Here is a 25,325-nt window from a genome sequence, read left to right as displayed (position 1 = left end):
TTTGTTACTGCTTGTTTTTGAGTTAATGAAAAGAAAATATCTTGAATTGGCCTGCCTTAGTGAACTGACTGTCCCTAGGAGCTTGGCCTTCTCTGAAGTCAAAGATTCCAAGCACTGTATAGTTTTACTGAAGTAAGCAGTCACGTTGGAGAAGCCTTCATGGTAGGAACTATTGGCAGCTCCTAGGAAATGTAGGTGATCTCTAGAACAACAGAAGAACTTCTGGCTAACATCCACGTGGGGGAGAAACAGGGCCCCCTATGATACAGATGCAAGAAAATGAATTTTGCTAGCAAGGAGCTTGAAGTGAGATTTCTCTTCAGTTGACTCACCAGAATGGAAATTCAGTTCAGCCAACACCTTGATGGAAGCCTTGGAAGACCCTAACAGAAGATCCAATTAAGCCAGGCCCAAATTTCTGAATGCAGAAATTGTGAGATAATAAACATATTTTGTTTCAAGTTACTAAGTTTGTAGTGATTTGTTACACAGCAATAGAAAACTGATATAACCACTTTCATAAAAATTTGATGACATTTAGTGAAATTGGATTTGTCACAATCTACAACTCACCACATATTTATGTTTCTCATTTATTCCCTGTCTGCCAACTAGAGCATAATAATGATGAATACTGAGCATTTTTACTTTTTTGTTCATCTTTTGTAACTATGCTGAGGGGGCTCTTCTCTGAGTCTCATGCATTAGGGTCTGGGTATGTCCCAGCTCTCTTTGCAATACTATGGACAGAAACAGAACCACCAGGAGTTTGAGAAACCTAAATTCAAATCTTGTCTACCTGGACTTTAAGATCTATCTGACAAGTCAGAAGAGACAGCACATTAGAAATTTGTTACACTGATGTAGGACATTCTAAAGATGCAGACAAGTAGCACATACACCCTCCATTTGTACCCGTCTCCTGGGCTACATATATCTCAGCAATGGACTTGTTCACATGTTCTGCATGTGGCAGACACTTCCAGTGATCTGCCCAATGCCCATTTCCCCTCGTCATTCTTAGAAAGATCATGCTGACAGAGGCTTTTATCCCGTAGATGGATACACCTAAAATAGATGGGAGGGCATGAACATCAGTGAATGATGACTCCATTCATGGAGACAGGGAAACTTGGAGGAGGATCCAGTTTAGAGCAATGTTAAAAGATAAATTTTTGAAATATTAGGTTTGAAGGGTATCAGTTTTCTACTGCTGCCATAACAAATTACCACAAACCTGAGTTAAAGCAATACAATTTTATCATCTTATAGTTGTTGTAGGTCAGAAGTCTGGAATGGGCTTCCCTAGTATAAAATCAAAATGTCAGCAGGACTGTGTTCCTTTTCCTGCAAGCTATAGGGAGAATCTGTTTATTTGCTCATTCTTCTATTGGCAGAATTTAGTTTCTTGCAGTGGAAGGTCAGAGGTCCCCATTTCCCTGCTGCCATCAGCTAATGGCCATTCTCAGGTCCCAGAAAACTCTCTCCAGTCTTTGGATGCAGCCCCTACATCTCAGACCTAGAAACTGGGAGACACATTTTTCTTATACCACATCTCTCTGAACTTCTTCCAGTCACATCTCTCTCCAACCACCATCAGGAAAGTCTGTCTGCTCTTAAGGATTCATTATTAGATTGGGTTTGCATAGATAATCCAGAATAATCTCCATATCATAACCTTAATCACATTTGCCATGCCCTCTTTTCTACACAAGGTATAATATTTACAAATTCCAGGGATTAAAAAAAACATAATCTTTGGTGGGATGTTTGTTCTGTCAACCCCATAAAGTGACAATGAGATAGTCAAACTGATATGCAGGACACGTGTAGATCTTGTATAATATGTAATAGCAACTTTAGCTGGCGCTCTGATACTTTTCAAGACTAGGAGCATCTTTACTGAAAAATACCCTGCTGGGCCTATACATGGTTTCTTGATTTTGAGTCCAGAGTTTTTTTCCTGATTGGAACAGGGAGAAACAATATGTATATATAGTAAAATTGTTTTAAGACTGAGTTGAGTAATTTCTAGATACTTTCTACCATTTTTTTAAGCATACTTTAAAACTTTAAATACATTTCTCTTAGAGGGAACTAAACAAAAGTAGAAGCCACACAGATCTCTATCTGCAAAATCTAAGTCTCCTGGGCCAAGAGTATGCAATCTGATGACAGAAGTGTCTGTCTTCTAGATTGATAAATTTCTAAGGGATGGGTGGGCATTGACCTTTCTAAAGAAAGAATTGACTTATTCTGGTCTATACCACCATTTGCTTTGTTTCCTTTTGTGGGAAACATCATAAGTGATCTAGATAATCTGTAATTTATCCTACTTCTGCATCTCTACATAGGTCCCATATGTCAGAAACAAGTTTGACCTTGACTAGATACCATCCCTCCAGGCAATCTAATCTGTTCCATTGGAAGCAGGGACATAATTCTATTTGCATATTTACACAAAATTTGCATTCAAAAAAATGGGAAGAAAGAGCTTCTCAATTAACAGATCCATAGAAGCAAAGGGAGCCCTCTCAAGTCAAAAATTACTGTTCACGGATGAGCTGCTTTATTTGACAAAAGGAAGAAATTTTGGCAAAGCAGTAAGCATTTTTATTTAGATGGAATGCCTGAGACAATATATGTATCTATCATCCATTGTCTTCCTAGATCTATTCACCATCCAAACCATAACTTACCTCCATGATTTTTTTCCTTTTATCGCAAGCATAAGCTATACTAATAACATTAATCCTTAATTTCCAATTCCTAAACAAATACTTATTTTCCATTTTCTCATTTTTTTTAAGGCAGTGCTTTCAAACTTGGATGTTCTCAGAAATACTTGAAGGATTTATTAAAAACACAAATTTCTGGGAACCACCTCCAGAGCTTCTGAGTCAGTATGTCTATGTGAGCCTGAGAATTAGCATTTCTTTTTCTTTTTTCAAATAGATTTTTTTTATTTATTTGTTTATTTATTTAGTGCACACATTAGCAGGGAGAAAGGCAGAGGGAAAGGGAGAGAAAACATTCTAAGCAGACTCTGCACTGAGCATGGAGGTGACATGGAGCTTGATCTCACAACCCTGATCATGATCTGAGCCAAAATCAGGAGTTGGATGCTTACCTACTGAGCCACCCAGGTGCCCGCCCCAAGAATTAGCATTTCTGATAAGTTTTCTGTTAACAGTAATGGTTCCACTAGATGAAAGCAAAGAAAATGTTGAAAATATCCTATTCATATTATGATATGAAGAGGATAGTTATAACCCCTAATCTGGTCTCCAGGATTTTGAACATAAAAATACATCAAATTTAGGCCATGAGAGCAAAGTGATATTCATATTAGCTGAAGACAAGTTTGCAGTTCCCTAAATATAATGGTCCTTCATAGTGTTCACATTTAAATGTGTCTTTCTAATCTAGGCCACATAGGATCACCTGATCTCTCCGGTTTCAGACATAAGGAGCAAGCCTAGCTCAATGACATCAACTAAACTGGCCATAAGCAGGATGAAGCTGGAATTCTGTACAGAACCCAGAGAAGTAAAAGTGAAATGACAAGTTCCAGAAATAAGGAGATTCCAGGAACCCACTTAAAGAAGGTTGCGTGTAGACTGAAAAGAGGCAGATGGAAAGAAGAAAGCCATGTTTTGCACCGCATCGGGATTCTGAGTGCTCAGGATCAACTCTGAATGATAATGGGTTCTTTCTGCTAATGGTCTCTCTGCACTTGTGTGCCCTGCCAAATGCCACAGGCATAACAGAAAGGTTATGTTTTTGTGCACTATCACCCGGAGTTGTTGAACTGTGGTGTAATAATCAGCAGCCTCACTTGAAAGCTTGCCATCAAATTGAGCCAAGCACACTACACCATTACATCCAAACTGCTAATGGAGAAATGCCAGGGAATGAGAGTAGATCCAGAAAATACAGTTATGGCTCCCAGAGTATGCACTCAGTGAACAAAGGATGCCATGTAGACCATTAGCTGGTGTAAGATTCCAGACTAAGTGTGTCAATGGGAACACAAGAATCACATTTGACAGTTGTCCATTCTTCTGGAAGGTTCCCACTGGAAATTTTTGCCAGAGGATATTAGAGAAATAGAACTACCAAGAATCAGTTTGGATATGGTGAGATTAACTGCAGCTCTTCTTATCCTCCTAAGTATATGTTCAATTTAAGTAAAAATAATAGTTTCAAGGAACATTTCTCTATCAGGCCATTTTACCAATTGCTACTGCCTCCATCCTTTTATAAAGATGCCACTAAACAAAAATGAGAAAGAGAAGCTCGCTATTCCATATCCCTGTATCTTCTAATTTACTGTGGAAGAGTTAAATCAGGGGATCTAGGTTGTTAAAACTCTTTGCATTTCATAGTCTTCAGAACTAACCTTCACCAACTCCTGGAGATAATCTCTGAACCCTTGGAACATCCTGCCTAATGAAAGTATCTTTGTATATTTGAAATCTTGGATCATGTCAGATAGTTTATAATAACAGTGTAGTTTATGGTGAGAGTCTTTTTTTTTTTTTTTCCTAATTCCTGGAGCATTGGATCACAGGTATCAGCTTGACTTTTAGGAGCTACATGCCAAAGTAACTGACCTCCAATAAACACCCTGGAGGCCAAGCTCAAGTGAGCCTTTCTGATTGACAACACATCACATGGGTTGTGACATACTGTTTCTGGTAACTTTGTCCCTGTGACTTTATTGAGGGAGGACAAATGGAACATCATCCTTGACTCTCCTAGACTCCATTGTAAGCATCTTTTTCCTTCCCTAATGATATTCTGGATCCTTTCATTGTAATAAACCATAATCAGAAGTGTAACAGCTCTTCTGAATTCTATGAATCCTTCCAGAAAATCATCCAACCTGACTGTGATTTTTGGGATCCCTGACACAGTACTTTCAAAATAAAGTCTAACTTCTCTTCTGGAATAAAAGAAAATTAGATAATGAGTACTTTTGGCAAAATTAGTGGGGCGACTCAGTGTACCCTGGATATAAAGATACAATATAAGTTACACACACATATGCACACACACCAGGACACTGTGCTGGAGGCCTTGGGACAAGACTAAAGGTTATTTATTTATGTATCCATTTTCTTATTTTTGGTTATGGGTGACATCTATTGAGTTTGTTTATCCAAATTTGATTATATCTGAGAAATTACAAATGAAGGAGCTCACACTTGAAATTCTTCTGTATGAAGTGAAGACCAAACATGCCAGGGTAGGGCCTGTTGTTTAAAGAGTAAAAACAGATACATGTACCGACCTAAGTTTTAGATTACCCAAGAGAGATAGTAAAAGGTCTTTCTGCTTTTCAGGGATAAAGTAAAAGAGCAAGATATCCTGAACTGAAGGAGGTAGTAGGTGTGAATGAAAAGGACATCAATACCTCATTTAAACTGGTGATGCTGCTCTCAGGACCAAGGCTGGCCTGAATGTCACTTGTGGGAGCATTAGAAAAATCACCACATTCTTTAGAGAGTTGACTGCCATTTGCCAAAAACTGTCATAATAAATAAACACGTCTAGGAGACGGTGAAGTGAACAGTGCCCCCTGAAGAGCTCTGTGTGCCAGCTGCGGCTCAGGCTGTTCTCAGACGAGGCCTCGGTTGTTGGCAGTGGTGACAGAGTTTTAATTGAAATATATTTGACATACAATATTGTGTAAATGATTGGTTTTTTAAAGTTCAGATCCATCGAATACATGGTTAATGGAAGTTTGATTCAAACTCAGGAAACATATTGCATTTGATTCTTAGTTTTACTGCCATCCTTTTACTTTTTTTTTTTTTTTCCCAGAGATATTGGGTGTGGATGATTAAGAAGGCTATGTTAGAAACTGTCTAGACATGACTAAAATTCAAGCTCATAATCTAACTCTAGTTAATTGTAAAGTCTGACTTTGTAATATTGATTAGGGTCAGTAATTGTCTGATCTCTGCTTAACATTTCTTGATAATTGCATAATGGCATGCATGAATTAACAGAAACATGAAGTACTTAAATATATTTCTATAATTCATACTAAGCTAATTTTCATGATAACTAATATGAGCATACTCTAGAGGGTAATAAATAATCAATAACTTCATAAGTATACCTTCTGTCTTACAAACACCTGGTTCAAAGGTTTATTTCCTTAATGGTAAATGAAATAATTGTGATAAAATATTACAATTATTTTATTTTTCATTTTAAATTTTAATTAAATTTTAGAGTTGCCTGGCTGGCTCAATCAATTAAGCATCTGACTCTTGGTTTGAGTTCCGGTCATGATCTCAGGGTCATGGGATTAAGCCTTACTTCTGGCTCCTCCACAGCATAGACTCTTGCTTGAGATTCTCTCCCTTTCCCTCTTTCTCCTTCCTTGGCCCTCCCCCCACTCATGTTTGTATTCTCTCTCTCAAATAAAGAAATAAATAAAATCTTTTACAAATTAATTACTTAATTGTTTTAATTAATTTTTGAATCTGAGGAGTAAATTACCATTTAGTTTTAGTTACATATTATTCATGTATCTCTTTGTTTTCTGTTTTGCATATTCCCTTCTTATATTCCCCTCTATCCAAAGTGCTTAGTGTGTAACCTTGAGTTTTTATAAATTATTTTAATTATATAGCTTGGCATTTATTTCAAACACACATTTAGATAAATGGCATTTTGATATAGAGAGTTTTCTATGTGATACTTTTTACTCAACATTGTTTAAAAATCTAAGCACATTGCTTATCACAGTAGATTTTTTTGGCTTTTGAACACTTCAAAGTATTTCTTAGTTTGTATCCTCCTATATGCATCCACTTCTCAATGATGGGACCCTAGAATGCCCCTTATTTCTTATGGGCAGACAATATTGCATTAAAAATTTTACTTCTGCCTGTTTGGAAAACTCATGGGAATTCTGTTTGGATTTTTGAACTATGAAGTATAAAATGGCTAATACTACCAAATTTTTTTCCAGTATGAGAAGCCTCAATTAAATGTCAAAAAGTGTCAGGCTGAATTTTAAAAAGCAAGACCCAACTATGTGATACCTAAGCTAAATGCACATTGAATATAGACACAAATTAGTAAGTGAATAAAAAATTATATCATGCTAACACCAAACAAAAGAAAGCTAGGTTGGCTTTATGAGTGTCAAACAAAATATGTCTATGCAAAAAAGTATTACCATATTACCATAGTGATAAAGTGGTCAACCTATCAAGAGGACATAATACACCTAAACATTACACATCTATTAACCAAATCCAAAACACATGAAGTTGCAACTGACAGAACTACAATGAGAAATAACAAATGCCACAATTACAAGTTGAGATTTGAATATGATTCTAATAATAATTGACAAAACAAGAGCATATAAAGTCAGTAAGAATATAGTGACTATGGGGTGCCTGGGTGGCTCAGTTGGTTAAGGGGCCGCCTTCAGCTGGGGTCATGATCCTGGAGTGTGGGATCGAGCCCCACATTGGTCTCCATGCTTAGCAGAGAGCCTGCTTCTCCCTCTTATATACTTGCCACTCTGCCTACTTGTGCTCTCTCTCTCTCTCTGACAAATAAATAAATAAAATCTTAGAAAAAATAGAATATATTGACTAACTTTACTACCGTGATATCTAAAGAACCCTGTACCTAACAAAAGTGAAATTCACAAATTTTTCTAGAATAGGTGGGATATTTATTGAGATAGATCTTAATCTGGGCCATGAACAAACATCAATTATTTTAATGGTACTGTCTCTAATCCTAATGTGATTAAGTTAGAAATTAGTAACAGATCTCTATAAAATCACAAAATATTAAGCAGCTAAATAACATACTTCCAAGTAACACATAATCCAAATAATACATAAAAATAAAAGTTATAAAGTATTTTAACTGAGTGAAAATGAAAACAAGATATTTTAAAATATGTGGGATGTTAATGAAGAAATAAGGATACTTAGAGGATAATTAATTTATAGGGCTACATGCCTATACTATAAAAACAGAAATGCTTTGTTAAGTCATTTATCTCAGCAACCACCATAAGAAATTAAGAAAAAAGGGAATATAAAATTCAAAGAAGAGGAAGGGAATAATAGAGATCTGAGTAGAAATCCGTAAACTAGAAAAATAGGAAAACAGAAAAATCAATGAAGCCCAGAGCTGATCTTTTGAGAAGACCAATGAAATTGATAAATTTCTACTCAGATAGTTGGGGATAAGGGGAAGAGAAAAAAAACTAAAGCTTCAGTTATCAGGAATGAGAATTGATACTAAAAAAAATTACATTTCTTATTAAAACATTTACTGGGAGGAATGCTCCTGATCTAGATGGCTTTACTAGTAGAGTGAACATATTATTCAAGGAAGAAATAATATTAATTCTAAAAAAATTTTTTTCAAAAAATTGAAACATAGTAAAGACTTCTTGTTTTATTGGGTTAGCAAGATCCTAATATCAAAATGAGACAAAGATACTACAAAAAACAAAACAAATGGAATAAAAAACAGCACAAATTCCCTCATGAACCCAAGAGCCAAAATCTTAAACAAAATTTTAGCAAATTGACTCTATCTACATAACAATCCATCTATGGATCTAAATGCTCCATGTCCTAATGTGGTTTATCCTAGGATTCAAGTTTAGTTCAACATTTGAAAATCAATCAATGCAAGACATCAAATTAGCAAGCTAAAAGACAGATAAATAAAAGGCATCTAGGATATAAAGGAAAAAAAACATAGCTGTCTTTAAATGGAGACAGCATGGCCATTTATATAGAAAATCCAATGAGATCTACATAAGGGACTACTAGAACTAATAAGTGAATTCAGCAAGGTTGCAGAATAAAAGATAAAAAATAATTATATTTTACATAATAACAATGAACAATTGAAAAATTAAGACAGAAATAATATTTACCATAACATCAAAGTATAAAATAATATAAAATATATAAAAGTATAAAATAATTGGTACTTAAGGTCAAATTTATCAAAAAGTGTGAAAAGCACAAAACACTGGTCAGAAAAATTCAAGGAACTCTAGATAAATGGAAAAACATCCAGCGTCCATGACTCAGAAAAATTACTACTGCTAAAATGGCAATACTACCCAAATTTATTACAGATGGAACACAGTCCTTATCAGTATTCCAACTATAATTTTTCACAAATTCATAAGCTGATTTTAAAATTCATATCAAAATACAAAGGACTTAAAGAGCCAAAATAATCTTTAAAAAGAACCAAGTTAAAGGACTAACAGTACCTGATTTCAAATTTCAGTTTAAAGGTAAGCAAATAGACAACGGAACAGAATAAAGCATCGTGAAAACACACTGACTTACAGGGACAGCTGATTTTTGATTAACGAGCAAAAGCAGTTCAAAGGAGAAAGTACAGATCTTGCAGAAATTGTATTGGAAAGAATGGATATTCATATATTTTTTAAAGAACGTTGTTCCTTAGTTCACACCATATTAAAACAGTAATTCAAAATGAATCATACACGCAAAGGCAAAACCTGAAACTATAGAACTTCTGGAACAAAAGATGAGAGAAAATCTTTGTAACCTCAGATTAGGCAACAATTTCTTAAATACAATACCAAAACCACAGTCTAGCCAAAAAAATGATAGATTTGCTTTATCAAAATGTAAAACTTCTGTTATTTGAAATATACCACTAAGAGGAAAAATACAAGATATGGGCTGTATTAAAAAGTGTTTATAGGGCGCCTGGGTGGCTCAGTGGGTTAAGCCACTGCCTTTGACTCGGGTCATGATCTCAGGGTCCTGGGATCGAGTCCCGCATCGGGCTCTCTGCTCAGCAGGGAGCCTGCTTCCTCCTCTCCCTCTCTGCCTGCCTCTCTGCCTACTTGTGATCTGTCTGTCAAATAAATAAATAAAATCTTTAAAAAAAAAAAGTGTTTATAAATAATATATCTGATAAATTACCTGCATCCAGAACAAAACACATTTTCAAGATTCATATGAAAACCAGCAATCCAATTTTTAAAATGAGCAAACTATTTGATCAGATGCTTCACCAAATAAGGACCTGAAATTGGTGTATGAAAAGATACCCAACATCATTAACCATTAGAGAAATGCAAATTAGAATCACAATGATACTACTGCACACTCAGAATGGCTAAAAGCAAAAAGACTGACTACCAAGTATTGACAAACATATGGAACAAATGGAACTCTCACACTATTTGTGGGAATGTAAAATGGTATAACTATTTTGGAACATGGTTGGGAAGTTTTTCAGAACGGGAAACATAAATGGACTCCATGAGCCAGAAAATGCACTCAGCATTTATCCAAGAGAAATGAAAGGAAGTGTTTCTACATTGACTTGTACATGAAGAAGAACTTGGCTTGTTCACAAGAACTTCACTTGTTATTGCCCAAAACTAGAAATAACTCAAGTAAATGAATTCAAGCAGTGTGGTATACACAGGGGAGGGAGAGCCAGCCCTCTTCACCAGTCTCCGAACCAGTGAGGACTCCTGAAACCCTTATTCATTCCTACCTTGCTATTTCTTCTTTTTCTAAATAGAACTGGATTCCTTCTTACCTGCTACTTATATGTTACATGACAAATCTCTACTATGATGCTTATATTGATTACAAACACATGTGTAGCCTACTAATCCTCTAAATAAGAATGGGAAAACAATTTTGTATTCCCAACACGTAGTATAAGGCCTGAAGATTATGGGTGCTTGTACTAGTAAAGAAAGAATTTGAAAAGGCCATTGTTCCATCCTAAGCATGAAAACAAATTGGTTAAATTAGAAAATCAGATTTTATCATAGAGCCGAGGACATTAAGAGTTCTAAATGATTTAAATTCAATAAAGCAAATGACAAGTCATTCCTAAGAAGGAAATGGCCTGTGGCTGCTTCCATCCCTACTGAGTATCTTAGTTCTGCATTTACTCAGATGTAATTCAGATACCTAGGTGGAAATAGTGTTTTTCCATTATACCTATTTCCAAAAATTTTACTGAATACTCTTTTGTACCTATTTGCATTACTTCTGCATTATCAGTCAAAGAGATAGAAAAAGATAAGCATAAAATCAATAGTTAAATAAAAGCTTCCAAATATAAACACTCTGAATCCTAACTCTGTGTAATAAAAATGCTAGCTCTAGAGTTGACCTTGCAGATTAAATAGAACTTAAGCATTGTTTTTCATGAAAGCATCAAATAGTTACTTTTACTATAATGGAAAGTTTGCAATCTTCTTTGAAATGTAAATCTAAAGCTTAGGTATTTCACAGAAGCTATGGTTTGGGATGTATATAACAAGGAGATACATGTTTCAGAAATCCTGAAGTAAAATGGTAATCAGTGTATGAGCAACCCTAATCTCTTGCATATTTCAAAAGCTGAGCAAACACTTTTGGTAAAGGAAATCAATGGAAAAGGATACTAAAAAATTTAAGAAAAAGAAACCAAAGTCTGATTGAGGAACACACGTGAGTCACACTACCACTGTGTTATTAGGCAACTTTAAATACTTAAAAGTTTAGTAGGAAATTGGATAGAAGGATTATGGTATGTTTACAGGTACTATAATACATGCTATTATACTATGAAATCAGAACTTCACCAAATTACTCCTTATTGCACGGTAGCCAACAAATTCTTGAATTTATTTGTGCAATTATTAGATGTATCTTAGGTTTCTTTTAGAGGCCACCTGATAATTAAAGAGATATGGAACCTGTCAAGGAGTCTTTCAACAAGCACCTTGCAAACATATATTTATACAGTCATTTTCTAGGGTCACAGTCTTCCTAGACTATAATCATAGAGGGTAAATGATAAAAAACTGGTTATAAACTCAAATACCCTATTTCAGGGGCGCCTGGGTGGCTCAGTGGGTTAAGCCTCTGCCTTCTGCTCAGGTCATGATCTCAGGGTCCTGGGATCGAGCCCCACATCAGGCTCCCTGCTCAGCGGGGAGCCTGCTTCCCTTCCTCTCTCTCTCTGCCTGCCTCGCTTCCTACTTGTGATCTCTGTCTGTCAAATAAATAAATAAAATCTTTAAAAAAAAAAAATACCCTATTTCATCTCATTTTACCTGATTCTGCCTGGAAGTAGAAGGCTTGATCAGCCAGATAAACACAGTTTGACTGGGAAACAATGAAATATGAGGAAGTTTGCGTGCAAGAATTGGGACCAATATTTGTTTGAAAGAGCAAATTCATCTTTAAAAAAAAATCTTTAAAGAAGTGAGAACCCTAAGAGTACTTATTTAATAGGGTTATATGAAGCTCAAGTTTGGTGTTATTTATAAAATACTTACTTAGCTTAATGGTAGCACATATTAGGCACTCTGTTTCTCTAATATAAATAAAATTAATAAGCCAGTGAATTGAATCCTCAGTTGAAATTCCACTCTTAAAACATACATTAAAATAACATTAGAAATGATAACCAGAATAAGGGCCTGTTTGTTTGATATTCTATAGTTTCTGATAATCTTGGTGAATGATGAAACACAGAAATTGATTTTTAACATATACCGAACCTATTTTCCTCTAATATTAATTGTTTTGGTGAAGCTTTGATGGAAGCCAAACCCATTCTCCTCTAATATTAATTGTTTTGGTGAAGCTTTGATGGAAGGTCCTTGGACAAATCACATTCTTTCTGGCTTTTTCATTGATTAAAGATCTTAAAATAAGGGAAATCTTTATTTGAAAATATTTATTTATTTATTTATTTATTTAAAAAGAGCATGTGAGTGGGTGGGGATGGCAATGGAGAGGAACAGAGGAAGAGAATCTTGAAGCAGATTCCTCAGTGAGCACAGAGCCCGAGGCAGGGCTCAATCTCATGACCCTGAGATCAGGACCAGAACTAAAATCAAGAATTGGATGCTTAACTGACTGAGCCACCAAGGCACCCCTTAATAAGAAAATCTTGAGTCCTTACCTCTTTTAAATTCTATAGTTCTAACTTTAATGTGTAATAGACTATTTCATGAGTAATTAATTTGAAGTGACTAGAATGTCCTTCATAGTACAGAGCTTATCATTTCTAATATCAACATTTTAATACGATTTAAATAATGAAGGATTTTCCAATACCACTAATTGTCATTTATGTAAAGTAAAATAATTTGGGGGAGCTTTGATGATTATGATAAGTATTACTAATTGGTAACATTTACTGAGCACTGTTGATTTACCAGACACACTTCTAAGGACTTTAATTACTTTATTTAACATTCCTCTAAATCTTGTCAGTAAGCATCTGAAGTTTTTCTTCATTTCACAAGATTTTTATAGAGGTTAGGCAATATAGTCCAACAGGCTGGAAATGGACCATCAAAGTTTAAACAAAAATGATATATATAAGAAGAGGAATTGAGGTTTAGGTAAAAAAAAATGTTACCTTGAAGCTGAAAGCAAATCTGAGGCCAGTCAAAGTGCCTCTAGTGAGTTGTGTTTGGCCTGTCCAGCCTGTTTGCTGTCCAGCCTGAAATGCAGCTGAGGTCAGAGGGTAGGGAAATCTAGTGGAGTCCTCGTCTTCCTTCAGTGGTATTAACAGAGTATGAGCAGATTAAACAGATGGTAAATGGTTAACGTGATTACACTGACCAGATGGAAGTGGATGATAAACTTGAAACAGTTTGAGAAAGAAGGCAATACGGATTTGAGTACATAGACCAACAAATCACCAGAGAACATAAAAGCAGCTGTAACCCAAGCAGGGAAAGATCTATGAAGAACAGCAGTGATTTTACTTACTAAAGAATTAGATGACCAAAGACTCTACCAGAAAAAATTTGATTGAATTAAAGATTTATAAGAATAATAAATAAAAGAATATAAAATTATATATATATGTATGTGTATATATATAATTTTATATTCTTTTATTTTATATATATATATAAATGATAGCTGGTGTTTATTTGAAGGAATGACTTATTCCCTGTTAAATCTTAAAAGGAAGTATTATTCCTTTTTAAAAAATCTAAAGCCATAGTCATATGTATTTGTAATCATATGTATCATTTGAATTTTTACACAACTGAGAAATTTAACATTGGACATACACTATTTTAACTCTTATAGACAAAACAATTTAAAAACCATGCAAGATGTCAGAATGATTGTTGATAATTTTAAAAGGCTATAAGATAAAGTCTTAATCAAAGTAGTGAGAAATTTAAAATTTTATTAAAATAACAATGGATTATAAAGAATTTCTAAGTTTTTCAACTATTACAAGAAGCGATAAAAAATGATGACCACTATAAACTTTTTTTATTTAGCATTTTCATTTGGAATTTCTAGCCAAAACAAAAACATGTATAACATAAAAAGAGGTAAAAATAATTGGAAGGGGTTAAACGAATTTTTCATGCCTTGAGAATGATATCTGGTTACACTAGACAAGATAATATAATAAGAAAACCCAAGATGACAAATTTAATATATTTTTAGAAAAATCTTCTTTTAATTAAAGGTAGAGGATTCTGATACTATTGTTTTTTTTTTTTTTGAAGGCTTGGTATCTTCTAACATTACAAATTCGGAATCTTAATTCCATATAGATATTATACATCTACCTCTCATTATTTCAATTGAGGTTAGTTCTGACATTTCAAAATAGATTACTACTTTGTATAGAGGCTCTGTGCAACTCAGGGTGTTTACCACTTCTGCCAGCTCAAAACTAAATGCCCACACCAACCTCAACCACTGGAACTTTCAAGAAAGCCTTGCGTAATCCTAAACCACCCATGCAGAGTAGGATGGGGAAGAAAAGGGCAGAAGAGAACATCATGCTTTGTTTATAAACACTGATCTTGAAGCATAACTCTTTACAATATTAATCTTTTATTCAATATGCAATATGTAACTTATATTCTCAAGACATTGTAGGTGGCTCCAATAAATGCTTTCAAGTACATGAATTCTAAACGTATTTTCTATGAAAAGAGAGCATTATGTAAATGTGCTTTAATATAAGTAGAGCTGTTCTTGTAGAGTAACTAAGAAAAAGGTTTCTGAGGACGCCTGGGTGGCTGAGTCGGTTAAGCATGACTTCAGCTCAGGTCATGATCTCAGAATCCTGGAATCGAGCCCATGTCAGCCTCTGTATTCATCAGGGAATCTGTTTTTCCCTCCCCCTCTACACTCCCACCCCCACTCATTCTCCCCCTCTCTCTCTCTCATGTGCGCACACGCTCAAAGAAATAAATAAAATCTTTTAAAAAAAGGAAAAAGGTTTCTGTCCCTATCTAAATTTGTATGTCTATTTTCATATTAAACTTTTGTATTAATAGAAATACTTCCTAAAACATTTGTTATACTTCATAATCAGAATAAGGTAAATAACCCAAGACATATAAATCATTCAATAAATTAAAGTTCATAGCTGTAATGGACAAAATTCAATTCAATCAGAAATATATATTGGGTAGCTACTGTAACATGCAATATGAAGAACTTTTGAAAATTATAACCACCAGTACTGATACATTATATATACATTATATATAAAATATGTGTATGTATATATGTGCATATATGTATATTATATACACATAATCACATACATTATTATATATAACAAAAATACATATATATATTTATCTCATTTAATTACGATAACATCTCTAAATTTAGATACTATTTGTTTTGCAAATGAGGAATTTATAGCTTTAAGAAATGTGTAACAATTCAAAAATCCCTGTTAATATTTAACAAATGACATTTTAAAGATCTATTTATTCATTTATTAGAGAAAGAGTGCACAAGCATGGGAAACAGCAGATGAAGAGAGAGAGGGAGAGAATCTCAAACAGTTGCCCTGCTGAGCACAGAAGCAACATGGGGCTGATCTCACAACCCTAAGATTATATCCTGAGCAGAAATCAAGAGTCAGACATTTAACTAACTGAGCCCTCAAGGCACCCCCGGAAACAACATTTTAATATAAATTGGTCTAATGCCAATACACACCAATACAATTAATCACACAGCCATTTTAAATAAGGTCCCATATCAGTTTGAATATTTGAAACATAATATTAGGGGGAAAGAGTAATATAGTATCATGTTAAATGGATATACAGTGTTGTGATTGTGAGTATCCATGCATATAATACATTTATGTAAACAAGAAAATATTTGAATATGAAAAATTATTCACCACACTTTTTTTGTACTTGAAAATGACCCTATGTTTTGTTATTTTTGTGTTTGTCATATTTCCTGAATTCAATTATGTGCAATAATACTTACAAACTTCTGATACTAATAAATTTATTTTGTTTGTTAATTCAATGGCTACTAAAGAGGAATACATAGATTTTTCCCCCCCAAAAAAAACATTCCATGTTATAAAAGTTATAAAAATTTATAAAATATTTATTATGAATATGAGGAATATGATAATTAGAATATCAGATAATTAGACTATCTAAACTTTAAAAATAGTTTTAGAATGTTCAAAAAAAAATCCAATCATAGTTCAGTTAAATGGATGAAAATAAAAACTTTTTATCTCTGGGTAAATGTTACCAAAAGGATACTGGTTATCCTATCTGGTATGTCAGAAAAATATTAATTAAACAATTGATACCAGAGCACTTCTAAGAAGTACATCATATTTGTTTATGAAAATTGAAAGAGAAAGGAAACGGTGAATCAACTTGCTGAGCAGGCTGAAGTTTAAGCCCCTGAGAATGAAAGAAGAAAAGGGAGTCTAAAATCATTTTCATTTATATCATTATTATAAATTATTATTCATTTACTCATGTATTTATTCAAAAGTCTATTTTCAAAACACTTGTTTGCCAAGCATTATGATGAGTGAGAGTGAAATTTACAAGGTATTCTCATGGGTCATACTTGGTGTCAGTGGTGAGAAAAAAGGGTTGGCAATAATGAAGTAGGGACATAGATTAAAATACGTATTCAGGAAAGGAAAAGTGATATGAAATAACAAACAAAAGCCATCTTGTGTTGACTAGCTGGGAAACAGAAGCTTCAGTAGAGTGAATGGAAGAGAACTCTCTGAGTTGGTAATATTTGCGGGAAAAGCAAAATAATGAGAAGTGAAGCTCTCTGGGAAAAGACAATCCCAGGTCCTATGTTTATAAAGTCTTGGACTCTGTGTTTGGAAATACTTTGGAGAATTTCGCAACTATGAGACTTTGTGGGGATATTTTATAAAGACACAGAGAGAGAGTTAGCAGCATAACCCTCAGTGGTAACAACTTTGAATTTTATTCCAAATGCTAGTGGAAGAAAATGAGAGTTTTTGTCAAAGAGAACTCTCTTAATCCATTGCTACTAATCTTAATCTCAAAATAGAAAGAATTTCATTAACAGAATGTATGTTTTGTGTGCCAGTTGTTTAGGGGTGGGGTAGGTGGGTATTGCTGATTAAGAAGGAGCTGTGTAACCCATTTGGCTCTACTTGAAGATTAAAATAATAAAAAATTAAAATAAAATAAATTAAATAGATTAATTAAATAAATTAAATTAAATTAAAATAAGAATTGTAAGATACAGAAGAAGGAAATTAAAGTAATTCATATTAGAAATTTTACCTATTATGAACTTTTGTCTTCATATTTTCTAGATTTGGCGAGTACAGTTTGAGAGATGACAAATGCAATAGAAATGAGTATCTTGGGTTTTTTTCTGTTTAAAGTGGCTTGAGATCAGGTGAAGGCACAAACACAAAGTACAAACAAAAAGCTGCTTTAAGTTTCTTATAAATATGAATTTTAAGAGCAGGTATATTTTATAATTAAGTAACACCCTGTACTTGAGAGGTTTAGGGCTTAATAGGACTGCAAGAAAGCCAGATGACATTTTTTTTAATGATGTAAAAAACACTGATAATGTTTCAAAGATATGGGCAAGGCCATTTGCACTATATCTTCTATTTAGGGGACAGATGCAATTAGCATTCATTTGGCTGCAAGTAACAGAATATCAGATCCCAGTGTCTTTAATATGAAGACAAGTATGTCACAAAGCAAACAGTATGGAAATAGGTGATATTGTGAATGATTCCGTAAGTCAAAATTCACATAAAAAACAAAACTCTTATCATTTTCTCATTCGCATTTATTTATTTATTTTTTTTTTTACTTACTTGACAGAGAGAGAGATCACAAGTAGGCAGAGAGGCAGGCTGAGAGAGAGGGGGAAGAAGGCTCCCCTCTGAGCAGAGAGCCTGAGGCAGGACTTGAACCCAGGACTCTGGGATCATGACCTGAGCCAAAGTCAGAGGCTTAACCCACTAAGCTACCCAGGCGCCCCACCCTATGTGCATTTCAACATATTACTTCTTTCTTCCTAGTCACAAAGTAGCTGCCATAGCTCCAGTGAACATATTTTCATAGACCGATTTAGAAAGAAGATGGCCAAAGGAACTTGTCTATCTCTATTTTTATCAAGAAACTCTCTCTCTCTCTCTCCATATATATATATAGATACATATATCCATCTATCTATCTATCTATCTATCTATATATACATATATGGCTCATGGACTGAAACTTACCTGCCTGCTTGAGTAGAAGTGAGTAGCTGAGTTCCAGTGCTCCAACCAGAAGCAAAATGGAATCAGATTGCTCTGACTTGCTCAGATACTTCCCTGAGGCTGGTCAGTTTGGCGCCTAAGCAAAATCAAGAGTCAGTTGGTGAGGAAGAGGGAGGGACAAGGAAGCAACCAACAGTGTCGGCCACAGTAAGGAAATATGTTTATGCTAAGCAAGAATTTCCTTACATAAAGCAAAATCTGATTCCCCAAAGAAAGACTGGGAAACCATTTTCAATAAGGATGATTGTCTAATTGAATATAATGAAAAAGTAAGAATAGCACAGTCATTGCTCTCTTCAGGGAAAGAAAAAATAAAGACATTAAGACTATTCATAGGAAATAACTGCAGAGAAATTTCTCGGACAAATCACTGTTATATTTTGATATGTTCATGAAAAATGGGATTTTTGCCATATACTTTATGATTAGGTATTACTGACAAGACATCTTTTTATGAAGAATAAACCAAACTAACAGGACAATAATAGCAAGACCTCAGAAAAACAACATAATTCAAAACACATAACAATATTAGAACAGCTAAAATCTCTAATGCTGACACCACCAAATGCTGGTTGAAGGGTGGAGCTGCAGGAACTCTCATTCACTGCTGTTGGGAATGCAAAATACTACAGCCACTTTGAAAGACAGCTTCATAGTTTCTTATAAAACCAAACACTTACATACATTTCAGCAATTGTGCTCCTTGGTATTATTCGAACAAGTTGAAAATTTTTGTCTACATATACATGGCAGTGTATTTCTAATTGCTGAAACTTAGAAGCAGCTAAGATGTCCTTCAGTAGGTAAATGGAAAAATCAACTTTGATACATCTGTACAATGTAATACTATGTACTGGCAGATAAATAAGCTATTGAGCCATGAAAAGTCATAGAGGAAATTTAAATGCATTGGAGTAAGTGAAAGAAAGCAATCAGAAAAACCTACTTACTCTATCATTCCAACTACATGACATTGTAGAAAAGGCAAAATTATGGTTATTAAATATACTAGCGATTATCAGAGGGTTTTTTATGCAGGGAAAAAAGAATAGGTAGAGAATATGGTATTTTTAGGATAGTGAAACTATCTTGTATGATACCATGGTGGATACATGTTAAGATACTTGTCAAAAAACACAGAACATGCAACACCAAGAGTGAAGTCTAAGGTAAACTATGGATTTTGGGTGATACTGATATTAACTGTGGCAAATGTACCATGGTGGTGAGTGCATAAGGGCAGAAGATATGTAGGAACTCCCTGCTTTCCATTTGATTTTGCTATTAACTTAAAGCTTTAAAAAAAAAAAAAAAAGATGAGTTTTACACTTTAATTTTCATGGGAATACACTTTAAAGGCATTACACTTCAAAACTATTTCAAAATATATGCTGGTTTAGGCTTAGAATATGGAGCATTTATACCTTTAGTAGTATGAGGTAGAAATTAAATGTATGTATTAGAAACATCACTATTTAACACAATCATTTGATTATCAGAATTAAAGATGTATGTGATGTACCAACAGTAGAAATTTATGCAATTTACTATTAAAGTTAAATTAGTATTACTAACCAAAATCATGTATTGAGAAGCTGATAAAATCAGTGAAATAAAACAAAGAGAATAGTATCAAAGAAAGTCATCTCAATAATAATCCAATACTTAAATGGCATGATTATGTAAGTGTGTCTATATGAGTTTACATATATATGCATATATATACATAAAGGTTAAGGAACAAATCAGGTTCTTAGAAACAAGGTCTGACTTTTGTTATTATTTTAAAAATGGGATCTACGGAAAGTCATTATTCAGTTTATAAAATCAATAGAACATAAAGCCAAATTTGGAAAATACATAAGAATGAAGGTCAGGTCCCAGAGGAATTATGATCTAAAAAAGTCACTACTTCTTTAGAAGGTTACTTTCACGCTCTAGTATTTGATATTGCCACTGACATGAATTCCAAATAATCCAATTTTTTGTTGTGTGCCACTTGTTCTTGATTTAAAATGCTGAGTAAGAGTCTCATGCTCTACCGACTGAGCTAGCCGGGCACCGCTCATCATTATTGTGTTTGTTACCAATATGACTTTGCTGATCTGTGTTCATATTCTTTGGCTAGTTAATAAGCTTTAAATATGTTTGTATTGATTAAGTGATTTGAAGACTAAATGCATTAACCTTTTATGTAATTGGCAGAAGTTTATTTTTTCCAATTCTTTTACCTACCCATTAAAATGTGATCACATTTATATGTTAGGAAAAGTCTCTCTTCAAGTGCTTTTAAACTTCATTAGTTTGCCCACATAAAGATGTTTACTCCCATGTAACAATAGGGAAAAAGATACATGGTATATCAAAGATTAGCGCATTACCATATATATTATGATAGTATATATTTGGTAACTACAAACAATAGTCAAAACATTTTAAGAAGGTTGAGAATATACATAATTAAATCCCATATTTGTTTAAAAATATGTTTTTATGTATTATACATACACATATAGAAAGATAAAATGTTAAGTTGATACAAAAATCTTGTTCTGATTTTGAGATACTGGAGTCACAAATTATATTTACGTTTTACTGTGTTGTCTCTTTTCATATGTAATAAACATAAATTATTTTTATAAGGTAAAAAAAAAAATAAATAAATAAAAAATAAATAAAATGCTGAGTAAGAACCCAAATGAAAATAATTGAATAACATAACAATAAAACAAAAAGAATAGTATCAAATTCCCAGATTAGTATGAGGAGAATAGAAAGAACTGTAAAAAAAAAAAAAAAAGGGATTACTGGGAGTATCCCATAATGATACATTAGGAAAAGGGAGTATAGACCAGTAGCTTAATTTAATAGCTTGGTTCTCACCAGCTTAAAGTTTCTTGAAATATATTACAATGGGAGATTTCAATAAAACTACTTTTTAAAAAAGAACAAGAAGTAGCTATGGATCATGATATGATATTGAACAATCAACAACATAGAGAGACAAGAACATTTCAAATTTGAAATATTATTCTAAAACTTCTGGCCTGTTCTACCACATTTAGTATGGCCTGTTCTACCACATTTAGTATGTTTGAGGATTCCTAGGGCAACTTGGACTTGCCCGTGGAGTCTCAAGGCATTGGATTGAGGGGCAGAGGGAGCAGGGTTCCAGACTTCTGTTTTAATTAGAATAGTTCTATTACATTTTTTGACATTGAAAGTCTCCATAAAATGGTTTTTACAAAAGGGGTTGGAGGGCCTAAAGTTTGAAAATCAGTGATGTATAAAATGGCACCTTCTAATTAAACTCTTAAAAAACAATTGTATTTAGTTCTTCCAGGAATTTTTTTTTTCATAAGAGATACTTTTGAGCAAGTGCTTACTATGGAATAGATACTTTTCTCGCACTTTCTCTAAGCTATTTAATTGCAATAAGGGTTTAATTATAGCTTTTAAAGATAGAAAAATATATATATACACACACACATATATACGGAAAGAGAGAGATTGAGAGTCACTTCAAAATTCAGTTTTGTGTTTAGAACCACTTGGGGTGTTTTGTTTTTGCCAGTTAATTTTTCTCTAGCCAAACATTCTGGTCTATACTAATCCTTAAAAGCCTTGCCACAGTTGGATTGAAACAGCAGGAGGCTCAATAGACTAGTGGGACCAATATATATTCCCCTACTGTGTTTATACAGGTGAAATCTCTCATCAGAAGACTTGTTCAGCAAGTCTATGTTTTCTTAAAAAGTGCACTTGAATGTTTTGTAGTATCTGGGATAGATATTATAATTCTAAAAGACCTACACTTACTCCAGCCAAGATAAAAAATCAATGTTTAAGATAATCCTCCTATTGGCAACAAATTCCTACTATTAAGAGGAACTACTATTCCTCTTAATAGTAGTGAATCACTCATATTTAGTCTAGTTTTCTAACCAAAAGAAATTAAAAGGTATATGGAGTATAAAGAATAACTTCCTATTTTATGTTTCTTTCAATGCAAGCTCTGTAACCAGCCACAGCCTTGATGTTGATTTCCTAAAGTCAACATTTCTATGCACTTTAAAACCTGGCATCCATTCTTTTCGGTTTAATTGTTGCTTTCTTCTTGGCCCCCTTCCTGATTCTAGATAATAACAAATGTCTGACCCATTCTTTTATCTATTGTGTTATAGCCCTGTTCATAGTTATAATGAAAAGGTTTCTAACTCTCTTGATTGCTGCCCACAATCTGACTCCTAATTCGAGTCTCTTATGCTTAAAGAAAATTAAAAATATTTATCCTATTTTTTCATATAATAAAACCTTTATCTGTTGCTTTTAGCTTGTTAGGGTTGGCACACCTGTAGAATCCATGCACACCTTCTGATTATCACCTATCTTCTTTCCTCTCTCTTGTGCGGGGACACAAGTATGATAGCTGGAGATGCAGAAGCCATTCTACAAGAACGAGGATGAACGGTGCACACTAAGGAAGATGGAATAGAAGGCTAAAGAAGTTTGGGTCACTGAGGACATAATGAAGCTGTCGTATCTTGTCTGAACAGTCCTCCTTTATACTACTTATGTGACAGGAAGAAATTTCTATTTGATGAAGTCAAATTACCCTTTTATGTAGCCTTAATAGTAATTCTGATATGGCTAATACATATATTTTTTGAATTATATACAGAAGTTAAAAATTGAGATGAAGAAACAGATAAGGGAAATGAGGTGTAAGTTTATATTTATTCCTTTTCCTACACTGCCACAAATTGCTACAAACTTCCCAAATTAAAAATGTATAGGTATCCAGTGTTAGATATATTAGTAAAATAATAATTTAATAGAACATTTTAAGCATGTATCAAAATCGATTTATTATATCCATTATATGGACACATACATGTATTTTTCTAAGGCAAAATTAAGCAGTATCATTTATTTAGCCAATATAGGATATGAAAAATGTGTTTTTTCATGTCCATTTGGTCTACATTCAACTTAAAGCAGGATTTATATATATAATCTCACCAGGATTATTGGTCATGATTGAGCTTGCTTAGTCAACCCTTTTGGGTGGGGGGGGTATTTTTAACATTTACTATGATAAATATTTACATGGACTTTTTAAATAGCATTAGTTCTGTGAGTATCCCCTGATTAACTGCAAATTTTGAAATTTATCTATGGATACTGTGAAAGAAATGGGTCCTTGTGCGGGGTTTGGATCAGCTCTGTACAAGGTCACCCTAATTCTTTTTTTTTTTTTTTTTTTTAAGATTTCATCTATTTATTTGACAGAGAGAAATCACAAGTAGTCGGAGAGGCAGGCAGAGAGAGAGAGAGAGAGGGAAGCGGGCTCCCCACTGAGCAGAGAGCCCGATGCGGGACTCGATCATGAGATCATGAGATCATGACCTGAGCCGAAGGCAGCGGCTTAACCCACTGGGCCACCCAGGCGCCCCAAGGTCACCCTAATTCTTGAAAAGTGGCCTCTGCGGGAGGAGGGAAACACAAAGCCGGCCCGTATGTTCTGCTAATGGGAGAAGTCAAGCAGGATTTGCACTGTGGATTTATACAACTCTCAGTTCTTACGTTGTAGAAGGTAAGCGGACAAATACGATCATGTACTTTAAAACTGTTTAAGTCGTTGGGGCACCTGGGTGGGCTAAAGCCTCTGCCTTCCGCTCGGGTCATGATCCCAGGTCCCAGGATCGAGTCCCGCATCTGGCTCTCTGCTCCCCAGGGAGCCTGCTTTCTCCTCTCTGTCTCTGCCTGCCTGCGATCTCTCTCTGTCAAGTAAATAAATATAATCTTAAAAAAAAAAAAAAAAAAAAACTGTTTAACTCGTTATGCTGTTGTGGGTCCTCTAGTCAAAAAGCACACGCAGGAGCCTGGAGGAGAAGGATTTGCTCGGGTTCTGTGACTTGGCAGCCCTGGAAGCTCTCCAGCTGAAATCCGACGCTGGCCCCGCACCCAAAGGGCCCGGAGGGACCTCACAGGGACCGCCACCCCGACTGGTGGGTGGCAGGTTGAACAAGCAAGAGAACTTACGTATGAGGCTTGTCGTAGGCGGCCGCCAGACGAGCAGATCTCCGTGGCTGCCGCCAGCATCTTAAAGGTTCGTACCGTGCCCTTGACAGGATTCTGCCACAGATCCAGGTCGCGAAGGCCTCAACCTTCTCAAGGCTGCATCCTTGAAACTGCTCCCACCTCAGGAATGGTTGGCAGAACATTCCAAGGGGAGGGGCTGAGGAGCCTCCAATTGCCCGGATGGGCTCGCAGGTCAACCTGCGGTCATGTCCTCTCAATGACCTCCTTCGACAAGCACATTGAATGAAAAGTCATCGCAAGAAAACACTTCATAACCTTGAATATGTATCGAATAAATAAATCCTAACTGAGACCTTTTTTGTCCTCCCAAGTGGACTTTTGTTTATTAGACACAGTTTAGGAATATACATTTTGTATAACTCCTCTTTTTTTAACCATTAAAAATGAAAAGCCAGAATATCTGAAATTGTCGAAGTGCTTAAAATATTTTTTCTCATTATTAGATAACTTATCAAATATAATCATAATTTATAATTACATAATGAAATTTATTCAATCATCATTTTTCCTGTGTGTAGATCCTAATTTGTCAATGTGATGCTAAGATTTGGGGGAGCAGAAATGGCATTTTTTCTTTTCAGTTTGTGACATTGATA

General features: G+C 34.5%; 1 long non-coding RNA gene across 5 annotated transcripts in view; it reads right to left on the bottom strand.

Moving 5' to 3' along the window:
* Positions 1-24,852, bottom strand: part of LOC131813864 (uncharacterized) — a 105,645-nt gene extending 80,793 nt beyond the window's left edge. For all 5 annotated transcript variants that reach the window (XR_009347014.1, XR_009347013.1, XR_009347017.1 and 2 more), the window contains exons 1-2: positions 24,670-24,852; positions 18,583-18,697 (exon numbers count right to left, since the gene is read on the bottom strand). This is a non-coding gene — a long non-coding RNA (uncharacterized LOC131813864). The remainder of the gene's footprint in view (positions 1-18,582; positions 18,698-24,669) is intronic.
* Between the last annotated feature and the right edge of the window lie 473 nt (positions 24,853-25,325).

Source organism: Mustela lutreola, chromosome 13 (assembly GCF_030435805.1).
Source record: "Mustela lutreola isolate mMusLut2 chromosome 13, mMusLut2.pri, whole genome shotgun sequence".
Taxonomy (NCBI): Eukaryota; Metazoa; Chordata; class Mammalia; order Carnivora; family Mustelidae; genus Mustela; species Mustela lutreola.
The sequence above is the reverse complement of the archived record's forward strand: the minus strand, read 5'-3'. Positions and strand labels throughout refer to the sequence as shown.